The 12,442-nt window shown below is 41.3% G+C and overlaps 1 protein-coding gene and 1 long non-coding RNA gene across 8 annotated transcripts in view; both read left to right on the plus strand.

Moving 5' to 3' along the window:
- LOC307220479 overlaps nucleotides 1-12,442 on the plus strand; it is a 371,449-nt gene that overhangs the window by 126,065 nt on the left and 232,942 nt on the right. The window lies entirely within an intron of this gene.
- The window catches only part of GULP1 (GULP PTB domain containing engulfment adaptor 1), a 183,925-nt gene that overhangs the window by 84,900 nt on the left and 86,583 nt on the right, over nucleotides 1-12,442 (plus strand). The window contains exon 1 of one of the 7 annotated variants that reach the window (XM_079981726.1): nucleotides 738-893. The exons of the other annotated variants lie outside the window; for them this stretch is intronic. The gene's annotated coding sequence lies outside the window, so the exon portion shown is untranslated. Of the gene's footprint in view, nucleotides 1-737; nucleotides 894-12,442 lie in introns of those variants that run through there. 7 annotated transcript variants of the gene reach the window in all.

The following is a 12,442-nucleotide window of genomic DNA, read 5'->3' on the forward strand; positions in this document are numbered from 1 at the left end:
CAAGCCACTAGGTTGGCAGGAGCTGGAACAGAGCAATGAGAGTTCACCCCGCCGCAGGGATTTGAACTGCCAACCTTCTGATCGGCAAGGCCAAGAGGCTCAGTGGTTTAGATGACAGCGCCACCTGCATCCCTTTACCTATACCTTTACCTAATGTGCATATGACAGTGGGGTTGGCATGATGGCAGAAGACTTTCACGTTTCATTCCTTTGCGTGTCTGTAACATGAATATGCCTATATGAGCTTCTTTCGGCACAGGGATTGCTCCATGCGTTGAGAGTTCGCTGTGGAAGGTTTGCGTACCTGTTTGTGTGTCTTCATGAGATTGCTTGCAAAGTAGTGAGAATCCGCCACCCTGAAAATCAATAAAAAGAATTGGCAAGCAAAGAGAATCTGTCACCCTCATTACATTGTCCAGAGGAGCATCAATAACATCCAAACAGAACGACAGTCTTTCTACCTTAAAGGCTCTGGGGGGTCAGTTCTCCACAATTGGCCATTTAGTGAGGTGTTGAGCAAAAGGGACACATGCCAGAGTGCTGACAGCCTTTCTGAAGTCCACGCAGAATGGAAATAAATGGCAGCTTCTGAACCGGCAGTGCCTCAGTTTTCTGAACAAAAAAACTCTTGGCTTTCTTAGCCATTCTTTTCGCTAGGCCTACCTTCTCCTGTTGCTAGGCGACAGCTCACAGTGGCTGTTATTTCTTGAAGGCTTACATAACTGTATGGGAGTGAATTACTATGCTAGATAAAGTGTTCCAGTTCCTGTGAAGATACCAGTCCCCTCTGCAACTCGGTGTTTTGTTTTGTTTTAAAAATTTGCTCTCTTCTTTGCCCATGCTGATCTATTGTATGTCCATAGACCTCTAAACAGATTGTAATCCATCTACAGGTAAAAGTTTTCTGCACCACCTATTGGTTTGTCCCCACTTTTCCTGAAAGTTTGACCATCAATCTCTGTTTTCGGGTTATACTCCTAACTAAAATCTGTTTGGGAAATGTTACAAATTGGACTAGCAAGGCTCTTCTATCATAAAGCAAAGAGGTTGAAACTTGTGAGAAGAAACTTCTATATATGTATATTGAAGGTTGTGGTTGTTGTTTTTCCTGTGACAGAAAAGTCTGCTTAAAATGCTGAACTGAACTGAATTTATGGCCATTAATATAATATCCATAATTAGGCCTTTAATTCCCCAACCCCTGCTCTTCATTGGAAAAAAAAATCTGAGTTCAAAAGATAAGGCTGAAAACACATTTTTCCTGAGCTGGCATCTAGTTGATTTCTCATCAACCCTTTATTTTCAATGCCCCCCATGTTTCTTCTGTACCATCTAACAACTCATTACAGTGGTACCTCAGGTTACATATGCTTCAGGTTACACATGCTTCAGGTTACAGACTCCGCTAACCCTGAAATAGTGCTTCAGGTTAAGAACTTTGCTTCAGGATGAGAACAGAAATTATGCTCCGGCGGCATGGCGGCAGTGGGAGGCCCCATTAGCTAAAGTGGTGCTTCAGGTTAAGAACAGTTTCAGGTTAAATACGGACCTCCGGAACGAATTAAGTACTTAACCCGAGGTACCACTGTATATTTTTGAAACCAAAGAAAAGGACAATCACTGTAGCACCATAGCTTCCTTGTAATGTTGTAATACAAGTACTGGAAATTTGTTGTTGTTGTAATAGTCATTAACATTGATATTTTGCAAAGCTCTGGGAAACTCATGCAACTTCTCTGCTTCTCCCAAGTTGTATTTAATTGGGTGGAGCCACTGGACTTAGAAGACAGATAAAGGTTGTGTACTGAATTTCCTCTTCTCAGCCTTGGGAAGCAACACACATGAGTTGCGTGATTCCATCAAAGTCAGAGAAGGCTTGGGAGAAGGGGAGAAGGAATCTGCTTCTCTTGTTCAGATTCCTACAGATCTTTTGCAAAATACAGTCCTCTCTAGCTTCTGAAACTCTAATGACTGGAACAAACAATATAAAAAGCCTCCATCGATTACATTTCACTATAAAAGATATTTGCAAGAGGTGGAGACCTTTCCTCCTTTCCTTACATTTCCAATTCCCCCCTTCAACTTACGTAGACAGACATTGCTGGTCTTGAGATTAAGCACAATGTATTAAATGCAGGCGTATCAGTTGGAAAATTCCTTTTCTTATGAAGTCCTCATGAACATTTGCCTGCTTTTTAGAATGAATGTCTCACAATAAACACATATAGTATGTGATATACACAAATTTGCAACCAATTCCCCCTAACATAATGCAAGTTTGTATGCTGTTTTCACTAAAATATATGTTTTTATGCAGACATTACCAAGTATTTGCAGTTTTGTACACGTTATTTGGTTGTAGAACAGCATTGCAAAATTGAGATAAGTGCAAATTTCAAAAGACCACTGCAGTTTGGTTCACATATTGTCTCAGGAAGTGTGAATTTAGTAGATTTGCATTTAAATGCAATCTGAATCAAATTCTCTGCCTCAAAACGCATCCCAATTCCTGCTCCCAAACCACCACTGTAATTTTGCTTGCAGCTGAGAATTGAAGAATGATGTCTTGGCAAAGCTAAGGAGTCCAAATATGGAAGGAGCCCAAAACCCTCTTATTTCCTCCATCCCTTCTTAGTTCTCTTAAGTAATTTAGAATGTTTGAATGGAAAGCATTGGATTTTGCAACTTTTATTTGAAGCTGAGTACAAATATTGGGGATAAAACAGGGTGGGCACTTTGGGGTTTGGTAGATGATTGATTGATTGTGGGTAGAGGTCAACTGGGTGCCATATTTTTCGCCCTATAAGACGCACCAGACCATAAGGCGCAACTAGTTTTTGGAGGAGGAAAACAAGAAAAAAAAATCTGAATCCCAGAAGCCAGAACAGCAAGAGGGATTGCTGTGCAGTGAAAGCAACGATCCCTTTTGCTGTTCTGGCTTCTGTGATAGCTGTGCAGCCTACATTCGCTCCATAAGACGAACACACATTTCCCCTTACTTTTTAGGAGGGAAAAAGTGCATCTTACAGAGCAAAAAATATGGTAATTGTTTTGTGAGCAAGGGACTCACCAAACCTGGCAGTAGCTGACAGAGATCACCTAAAATGAAATCATAAATGTTTCCCATTACAACCGTTATATTGTTTTCCTAGCTATATGATCAGATAAAGGCTTTAGATTTTGCAAGCTGGGATAGTTTCAAGCTACATCCATAGACAGTGTGAGGAGGCAGTTCACTTGTGTCCATGGAGTTGTATTAGGGAGAGGTTTTGTTGCCTGGACTGATGGAGATCAATGCCTAGTTTGCAGCCATCATTTTGTGCATCATTGCCGCTGATAGAGATGCAGCCTCTGGGGTTTGGCTGCCAGTTTACGACAAGGTGACTGATGCCTTTCATGTTTGTCTTGTAAAAAAAGGACATATTTCTGTTGAAGAAAAGGACACAAGCACTGTGCAAATACTCCACAATTCACATGCACTATTGACTGTTAGTAATGTAGTGAGCAAAGATTGACCTCTATCATTGCTCCATAAACAGAAGATGTCAAATTAGGACAATAGCCTTGAATTTACAGCTCCTGACATAGCTGCTGAGGCCTTGAGAGATCACTAAAATTTAAGAGCCCTTCCTGAGTTTTATTCATTTAGGAGGATGGTTTCAACACAGTTTTCTTTAAACCTCCCTTTGTAGAAGTTTTAAGTCAAGACTTGCAGCTAATTTTGTTACAGGTTTTGTAGATCATCTTGCTGTAGGTTTTTTTTGTCCATTTTCCATTGCTTATTAAGCTCTTTCCACATACATACCAAGGCAATTTATAAAATATAAGAAAAACTGATTGACTGCTGCTGTGTGGCCATTTCTGTGCTCATTTGATTTATTAGCCTCAGTCTGGCCAGCAGGTGCTTGTTCTGAAGAATAAAGGCTCAATAATTATTGGAGAAATAAAGAATATTACCGGTTCGTGCTTTTGATTTGACCCTTCAGAAGTTGTATATGGCTGTTAATAGGCTAACAAAGAATTCACGATGGGTTGTAAACTTAGTAGGGGTTGGGTCTCTAGAATATCCCTATATCATTTCCAGTTAATATAATTTCTTATTTCTAATTAATTGTACTTCCCATGACTTATCGATGGCAGATTTTGGGTATTAAAATTTCAGCAGTACCCTGTGTGATGCCCACCCCACCTCTTGCCTTCTGTTCTGTGGGGCTGCCCCCTTTGGTACCTTCTCAGCTCAGTGCCCAGTGTGGGCAATCTTCCCTAAACCACACTTCCCTAAATTTACCTCTGGTCTTATGATATAAGGTCATAGGTACTTTGCTAAAGCAGCTGGGGAGAGGGATAACATATCCAGAACCACTTTTGGAGCTAAGAATAGGGAATGTAGATAAAACTGTAGGAGTCATCATTGCTTAAGGTTATTATTTTAGAGTCTAGTTCCAAACTAACTCAAGTCAAATAATTAATAATAAGGCACTGTGGGTTAAACCACAGAGCCTAGGACTTGCTGATCAGAAGGTCGGCGGTACTTTGACGTGCTTTCGAACTGCTAGGTTGGCAGGAGCAGGGACCGAGCAATGGGAGCTCACCGTTGCGGGGATTCGAACTGCTGACCTTCTGATCAGCAAGTCCCAGGCTCTGTGGTTTAACCCACAGCGCCATCTGCATCCCGTCTTATAGACGGAAAAGTACAGTAAATATAATGCTGTTAGTAAGTTGTTGTTGTTTTTAATGCAGACACTTGGTAGCAGCGAAGAGTTCTACCTTCTGGTATTTCGGCAGAAGTTATTGATTCTTTGTCACATAAAGCATTCTCACATAAAAAGGCAAATAGACTCTTGTGAAGTCTCTTTGCAAAATGCATGAAGAACTTGCTTGATTTCCCCCCCCTCCTTTCTTCATCCACGTGGGCCTTATTTCATTGCTATATCAAAAGATTGCTTTTTTCTTCTGAAGAACTTGTTTTCTTAGAAAGCTGGTTTTGTTACCGAGTCTCTCTGTTAATAGTATTTGGATTTCTTGGTGCAATGACAAACAGTGGTCTGTAATTTCGAGAGAGATGAGACTGCTAATGTCGCCATAGCACAGTATTGCATGACATAACCTCATTTCCACAGTTCCTAACGGTGAAGTGAGGATGCCTGAGTCAGCAATAAAATTGTAGGTAAAGTAAAGGTCTCCCAGTATTCCTTTGAAAGTTCTAGTGGCTTGCCAGAGCCAGAGTATATAACAACTTAAACACAAAAAGAAGCTTTTGCTCTGTCATGATCCAAATGGTTGTTTCAGTTTGCTTAGTATTGTCATGAGCCCGAGGGCTGCTCCATTTTGTTTTCTGGGGGTTGGTGTGGCATAAAATCAATACCAGTGTGGAGAGACTGGGAGCAGGAAACTAGCAAATTAGTAGAGCCACAAATAAGTATGAATAAAGGACATGAGGATATGGAGATGAATATGTGTGTGTATATGACTTGGCAGAAACCTCGCTTAAAACTGTTGCTGTCTAGAGGATGTAAAAAGTAAAGGTCCAGTTGCAAATGACTCTGGGGTTGCGGCGCTCATCTCTCTCTATGGGCCGAGGGAGCTGACGTTTGTCCACAGACAGCTTCCGGGTCAAGTGGCCAGCATGACTAAGCCACTTCTGGAGAACTAGAGCAGCGCATGGAAATGCTGTTTACCTTCCCACCAGAGTGGTACCTATTTATCTACTTGCACTTTGACGTGCTTTTGAATTGCTAGGTTGGCAGGAGCTGGGACTGAGCAACGGGAGCTCACCCCGTCACAGGGATTTGAACTGCCGACCTTCCGATCGGGAACCCCTAGGCTCTGTGAAAAGGGCCCAAGAATTACCTCAGTGGCCTTGGGTTGTCTCCAAAGTAGCACAAGTGGAAGACAGCTTGTGCAACAGGTACAGTGGAACCTTGGCTGTCAAATTCTTCGTAAGCCGACCACCGACAACCCAGAAGTGAATGCTTCCATTTTCAAATGCGCCTCAGAAGTTGAACGGCTTCTGAAGTGTGTTTCTCCATTTTTAAAAAAGGAATTTGCCAACCGGCAACTGCGCCTCGATTGTTGAAAATTTTGGAAGTCGAACAGTCTTCTGGAACAAATTATGTTCAACAACTGAGGTTCTACTGTATTTCTCTTTTCTCTCCCCCCCTCCCCCCCCCCCCGTGGCGACCGAAAAGCTTTTTCAGATTGTGGGGTCAACCTACTGAACACTGGGCTGTGTTACACAGAGGGGAGCACCTGAAATTGGGTGAAAGAAACTTGTGCCATCTGAAATGAAGGCAAAATTAAACAAACCTCCTTGTCTGACAGATGAAGATAAGATGACAAACAGCTGTCCCAAGTAGCAGTCACAAAATCCCTCTGGGCATGCTCAAGTCCTTGGGCATGTATTTATTTATAATACTGCTCAGGATCCCAGTCTTCATCTGTCAAAGGTGCTCTGCTCAAGTGAAAATAAATGCAGTGGTACCTCAGGTTAAGAACTTAATTCGTTCTGGAGGTCTGTTCTTAACCTGAAACTGTTCTTAACCTGAGGTACCACTTTAGCTAATGGGGCCTTCTGCTGCTGTGCTGCCACCGCGCATGATTTCTGTCCTCATCCTGAAGCAAAGTTCTTAACCTGAGGTATTATTTCTGGGTCAGCAGAGTCTGTAACCTGAAGCGTCTGTAACCTGAAGTGTCTGTAACCCAAGGTACCACTGTAATTGCATTGTCAAATGATTATGTCCTCATATCCTGTGTCATTCTGTAAAATATCTTGTATAATTTTGTTCGCTGTTGAGAAAAATCTACATACAGTCATACCTCAGGTTGAAGTTGCTTCAGGTTGAGCGCTTTCGGGTAGCGCTCTGCGGCGACCCGGAAGTAACGGAACATGTTACTTCTGAGTTTTGCCGCTTGCGCATGTGTAGACGGTCAAAATGACGTCATGCACGGAAGTGGCGAATTGCAGCCCACGCATGTGCAGACCCGGGTTGCATTTACTTCAGGATGCGAATGGGGCTTTGGAACGGATCCAGTTCGTATCCAGAGGTACCACTGTATACTACATGGCTTTTTGTGGCTGCAGACACACTGCATTCAAAGCACAGTTCTGTTTTTCAGAAACAAATTCCAGAAGTTTCATTCACAAGGCAAAAACCCAAGGCTCCTTAACTAAAGTAATCTATTTTCCTTTTGTATGCTGCCTTCTCCCCCATATTGTTGTGCTATAAAATATGTTGCTAAAATTTGGTTTGAATTATAACAGAGTGGTGCTCAGCATTTCGATGAATCTCTTCAAGGAGTCTACTTAAATATGTATAAAAATGGCTATATGCTAAAGAGAAAATTCTCTTGAGATGATCCAATGAACATTTCTGTTCTTACATGGCATGCCAATAAATTGTAGGGAATGTTAACCAGGAGCTAAAATGTTCCAAGAAGTTACAAAGCAGCTATTTGAAATATCGATGTTATCTGTTTTAAGCCTGACATAAGTCTTTTTTTAAAAAAATAAATAAATAAATTATATTTATTTGCTTTTACAGAAGATAAAAAAAATCAAGAAAAAGAAAAACAAAAACAGAAAAAAATTAAAAATAAAAATTCCAACTTTTAAATTGATATTTGCAAAACTTTCTTTCCTGACTTCCTCCCACCTCCCTTTTTTGTGTTCTTCTTTACTCAATCAGATACAGCAAATCCTTACCCACTTTCAAAGCTCATTTCTGATTATTAAAATCTTTCTATTATGTCTCCAATCCTTCCTCCTTATGTTTAAACACCTTTAACATATTATTTACTTTTGACATAACTTTAGCCTTTCACCTTTTTTCAATTACATTTTTACCTAACTTTTAAACCTATATCACTAATGCCGTATTATTTTTTAAATCCAACATCGTTTTAGCATTCATAAACTTTACAGTGTTTCTGTAGATAGTCTTTAAACTTCTTCCAGTCCTCTTCCACCACTTCTTCTCCCAGGTCTCGGATTCTGCCAGTCATTTCTGCCATCTCCATGTAGTCTATTACTTGCATCTGCCATTCTTCCAGTAAGCCTGACATAAGTCTTAATCATCTGATTTTGTGTAATTATCTAAATAAACTTTGTTGGTGCTTTGAACAACTCCAGCTTTTTAAGTGCAAGATAGAAAATTGTTTTCTTATCTCCATAATGGCACCATGGGTCCCAAACCTTTTTTGTTGTTGCTGTTCTGGAAAATTAATCAACCTGAAACATAAAATGCGGTGTTGAATGCCTCTCAGCATTTGCCTCATTACGTTGATTCTTTCAGCGTGTTGTAAATTCAACAAATTTACAGAATTTGAAGGGTCTACAAGCAGAATTCCCAAGTCAATAAGCTGGAAAGCACAAGGAGCCATTTTACAGACTCTGTAGTGGCAATCTGAGTATGATCAGAAGAAATAAAACATGCAGGGCAAATGATGCTGGAAGTTGTCTACTGAGGGCTCACCCACATTTATGTTTTGCCCTACACTTTCTAGGTACAGGTCAGCACTTTCTTGATTCGTGTCCAGTCATTTCCACCTCCCCCACCACTTTCCCTAGGAAAGCCAGCTCTTTAACGCTGAACCAGAACAAGCAGAATTTTGGTTTTTCTGCAGAGATGTGTTCTTTTGCAGATAAAGTGCCAGGGTAGGGGGGAAAGGGCTTGGACAGGGGTTTTTATAGTATGGACCTACACCTAGAAATGCAGAGAGAGAGAGAAATAAGTGTGGATGAGCCCTGAGAGTTAATGGGTGGCAGGGAAGCAGTTCTCCACCATGCCTGAAATTTAGGAAAGTTTGAGCCCAGCTTACGATCTGGGCTGGGGGAGTTCATTGAAAGAGTTTCCAAAAGAAGTCAGGCAGCACACCGCCACTTCTGTATCACCTCATTTTCTGAATCACTTACTTTGAAGTAGCATCTCCAGTTTTATCTGGGTTTGGGAACCATGCAACTGGTGAGAAACAACATTAGTTATCTATTTTAACCTATTTATCTGCAGCAGTTCATTTAGATAATAAGAGGGATTCACAGAATGCAAACAGAATGCAGTATGAGAAGATGAACATTAAAAATTAAACCACAGAAACACTGAAAAGAACTGTCTGGAACAAGATCTCTCCCCCCCCCCCCAAAGAAAAGAAAAAGCCAAGTTCATTTCTTTTCTAAGCAAGGGTAAAGTTCTGAAGCATGATTAAATAGAGCATACATAGCCTCTCAGCATAGGTAACTTGTACAACTGATCTTAACATATTAGATAAGGGACGTTTTTCAAGTGAGAGTGTGATTTTACACAGAGTTGAGCTCCGGAACGATTCACTTGGGAAGGCTATCGCTTGAATGGTATTAAGTAATAAAAGAACAAGGTGTCTAATTTTGACTTTCCTAATTTTGTGCACTCTTGCATTTTTATTAAAAGATAACTATAGTGCTGGAGTTTTGACCTCTGTTTGAGTTTTTCTGTGAAGGCCTTGTTGCAAGAGTAATCTGAACTCATCTACTTCTTTAGCTGTACTTCCAAAAGTTTACTCACTTTTCAAGAAATGCATGGCAAGCTGGCTTTTTCTGCTTTCTCTCTCTCTCCCCCCCCCATCTCACTTCTTTCAAAGATACAAAATTCTTCTGAAAATCTTTCCCTGAAACTTTATGTGGGATGCCGCACGCAGAGCCTGATGCAATTCCCACAGAGACAAAGCAAGTCTGCGTGCATAGATCTCACTCCATTGAATTACCCCCCTGGCAACGCCTTCATACTTCACTACGGGCAGAAAACCAAAGTCAGTCTGTTCTGCTGCTGTAGTGCACTGTGCTTGGTTGTCTTCTAAAGTTTCACTGAACATCACAGTGATACCTAGTGAATATAATAACTTATAAGTCAAGCCAGAGAAAGAGAAAAATATGGGAACACTGATCTGCTGAACCGGCAAAGATCAAATGAAAATGTGTGGGTTTTTTGTTTGTTTTTTTTAAAATGCAACTTAAAAGTTACTTTCGATTATAGCAACTATGAAATCATTTAGGTTGCGATTCAGTGTTGGTTATACTCAATGTAGACCCATTGGAAAAACGAGCAGGACTAATTTAGGCCTAATAATTTCAGCAGAGTAAAACTTAATTGGCTACAACTGATGTCACTGAACGTGACTAATGTTGGAAATCATACATAATATCCTGATTTTAGTATTCAGTGGTTTCGGTAAAACAACCACCACCCTTCAATAAATAACTACTGAAGGATTTATTATGCATTGGCACAAGGCTTTAAACATTCTAATAATCCTAACAGTGCAAAAGTCATGCATCATTCTTTTAATACAAATTACCATACATAATTTAATCAAGGAGCTTAATCTGCGTAACCTTCTGTTTAGCAGATCAGCTATATTAAATAAGGCTTTGTCTGCTTATATACTTATTTATTGCCGGGATAACTGATTCAAGGCCCTGTAGGACATGTCGCCAAGAACATGTCCAATCCATAAAAACATATCCAATGGCAGCAGAAAGTTGCAGACGCCAGCAGGAGAAGCCTTGCCTGGCCACATGTATCTCATCAGTTTTACGCTGCTTTCCCTTGTTCACGTAAGAAGACCCCACTTCAAGGTCCAGTTAAGGTCCCCACTGTTAAGTCCAGTCAAAGGCGACTATGGGGTGCAGCGCTCATCTCGCTTTTCAGGCCAAGGGAGCCAGCCTTTGTCTGTAGACAGCTTTCCGGGTCATGTGGCCAGCAGGACTAAACCGCTTCTGGCACAATGTGACACATTGACAAGTGCCAGAGCACACAGAAATGTCGTTTACCTTCCCGCCAGAGTGGTACATATTTATTTACTTGCACTGGTATACTTTCCGACTGCTAGGTTGGTGGGAGCTGGGACAGAGCAACAGGAGCTCACTTGGTTTTGTGGATTTGAACCGCCAACCTTCTAGTAATCAAGCCCAAAGGGCTCAGTGGTTTAGACCACAGAGGCACCCGCGTCCCTGCTTCATAATGTTAGTGGCCCACCCAGTCGAGCATCCTCTTCCAACTAGATGCCTTTGGGAGCCCACAAACAGGACTTAAGTGCAACAGCACTCTCTTCTCCTCCAGTTTCCAGCAACTGATATTAAGAAGCATATATCGTCTGACCCTGGAGTCAGAGCATAGCTGTCAAGACTAGTAGCCATGGATAGTATTACCCTTTTCCATTTGTCTAAAGTCATCCAAGTTGGTAGTTATCCCTGCTTCCACTTCAGTATATATTATAATAAGGCTTCAATGTCTCTCTTCAAATTGTGATGTCACAAGGACGATTCTAGAATATTATAAGCTGCTATCAGTTTCAGAGCAATTTTCTATCACCCATTTTCTCTCTCGCACACACACTTCAGATGCCTTCCATATTCCATGCCTCCTGGAATATAATGAACATGCTCAGTTCCTGTTGGAGCTTGGCATCTCCCACCCTTTTCTTTTTTAAAGTTTACAAACTAATAATTTTCTGCATACCTTGGGAATCCCCCAGTTATACTGAAACATCCAGTTGCTTGTGGGTGGTCTCATGCAACTGCCCTGCTGGTAGACATGGGACAACTAAATGGACTACAAATTATAGCAATTATACTTTGAACGTGGTTGGGGCGTGGGTGGCGCTGTGGGTTAAACCACAGAGCCTAGGACTTGTGGATCAGAAGGTCAGCAGTTTGAATACCCATGACGGGGTGAGCTCCCATTGCTTGGTCCCAGCTCCTGCCAACCTAGCAGTTCGAAAGCACGTCAAAGTGCAGGTAGATAAATAGGTACCGTTCCGGCGGGAAGGTAAATGGCGTTTCTGTGTGCTGCTCTGGTTCGCCAGAAGCGGCTTAGTCATGCTGGCCACATGACCCGGAAGCTGTACGCCGGCTCCCTTGGCCAATAAAGCGAGATGAGCGCCGCAACCCCAGTCGGTCACGACTGGACCTAATGGTCAGGGGTCCCTTTACCTTTACCTATACTTTGAACATAGTGTACTTTTAAATGTTTGACTGCGGTTGTATCTACAATGCTAGAAAGGTCATCATCAACAACAACAAACATGCAATTCGACAGGTTGCCTTGCTCAACTTATTATTTTAGCCTAAACAGCTTGGAAAGGTAGTAAATGCTTACAGATAAATGCTTATGGAGTTTGCATTGTTTCCATCTTTTTAGTACTGATTAATATCAACCATAGACTGTATCATAGTTCATCAACAGAAGGCAACTTACTGTTCGCTTGAAACATTTCTGAGAAATCATCTTTAATTTCAATTACCAGAAACTAGGAAATGGATCTCCGCTGCATGGTTTTGCAGTCATTATTGCAAAATTCATGGGAAGTTATGGAAATGTATTACGTTTCCATTTGGTTCTTGAAAGAAGTGGTGCCTGTGTTTTTTATAACACTGCATCATGTTTTTTATAACACTGCACCATGGGTTATG

Source organism: Podarcis cretensis (assembly GCF_951804945.1).
Source record: "Podarcis cretensis genome assembly, chromosome: 1".
NCBI classification, from domain to species: domain Eukaryota; kingdom Metazoa; phylum Chordata; class Lepidosauria; order Squamata; family Lacertidae; genus Podarcis; species Podarcis cretensis.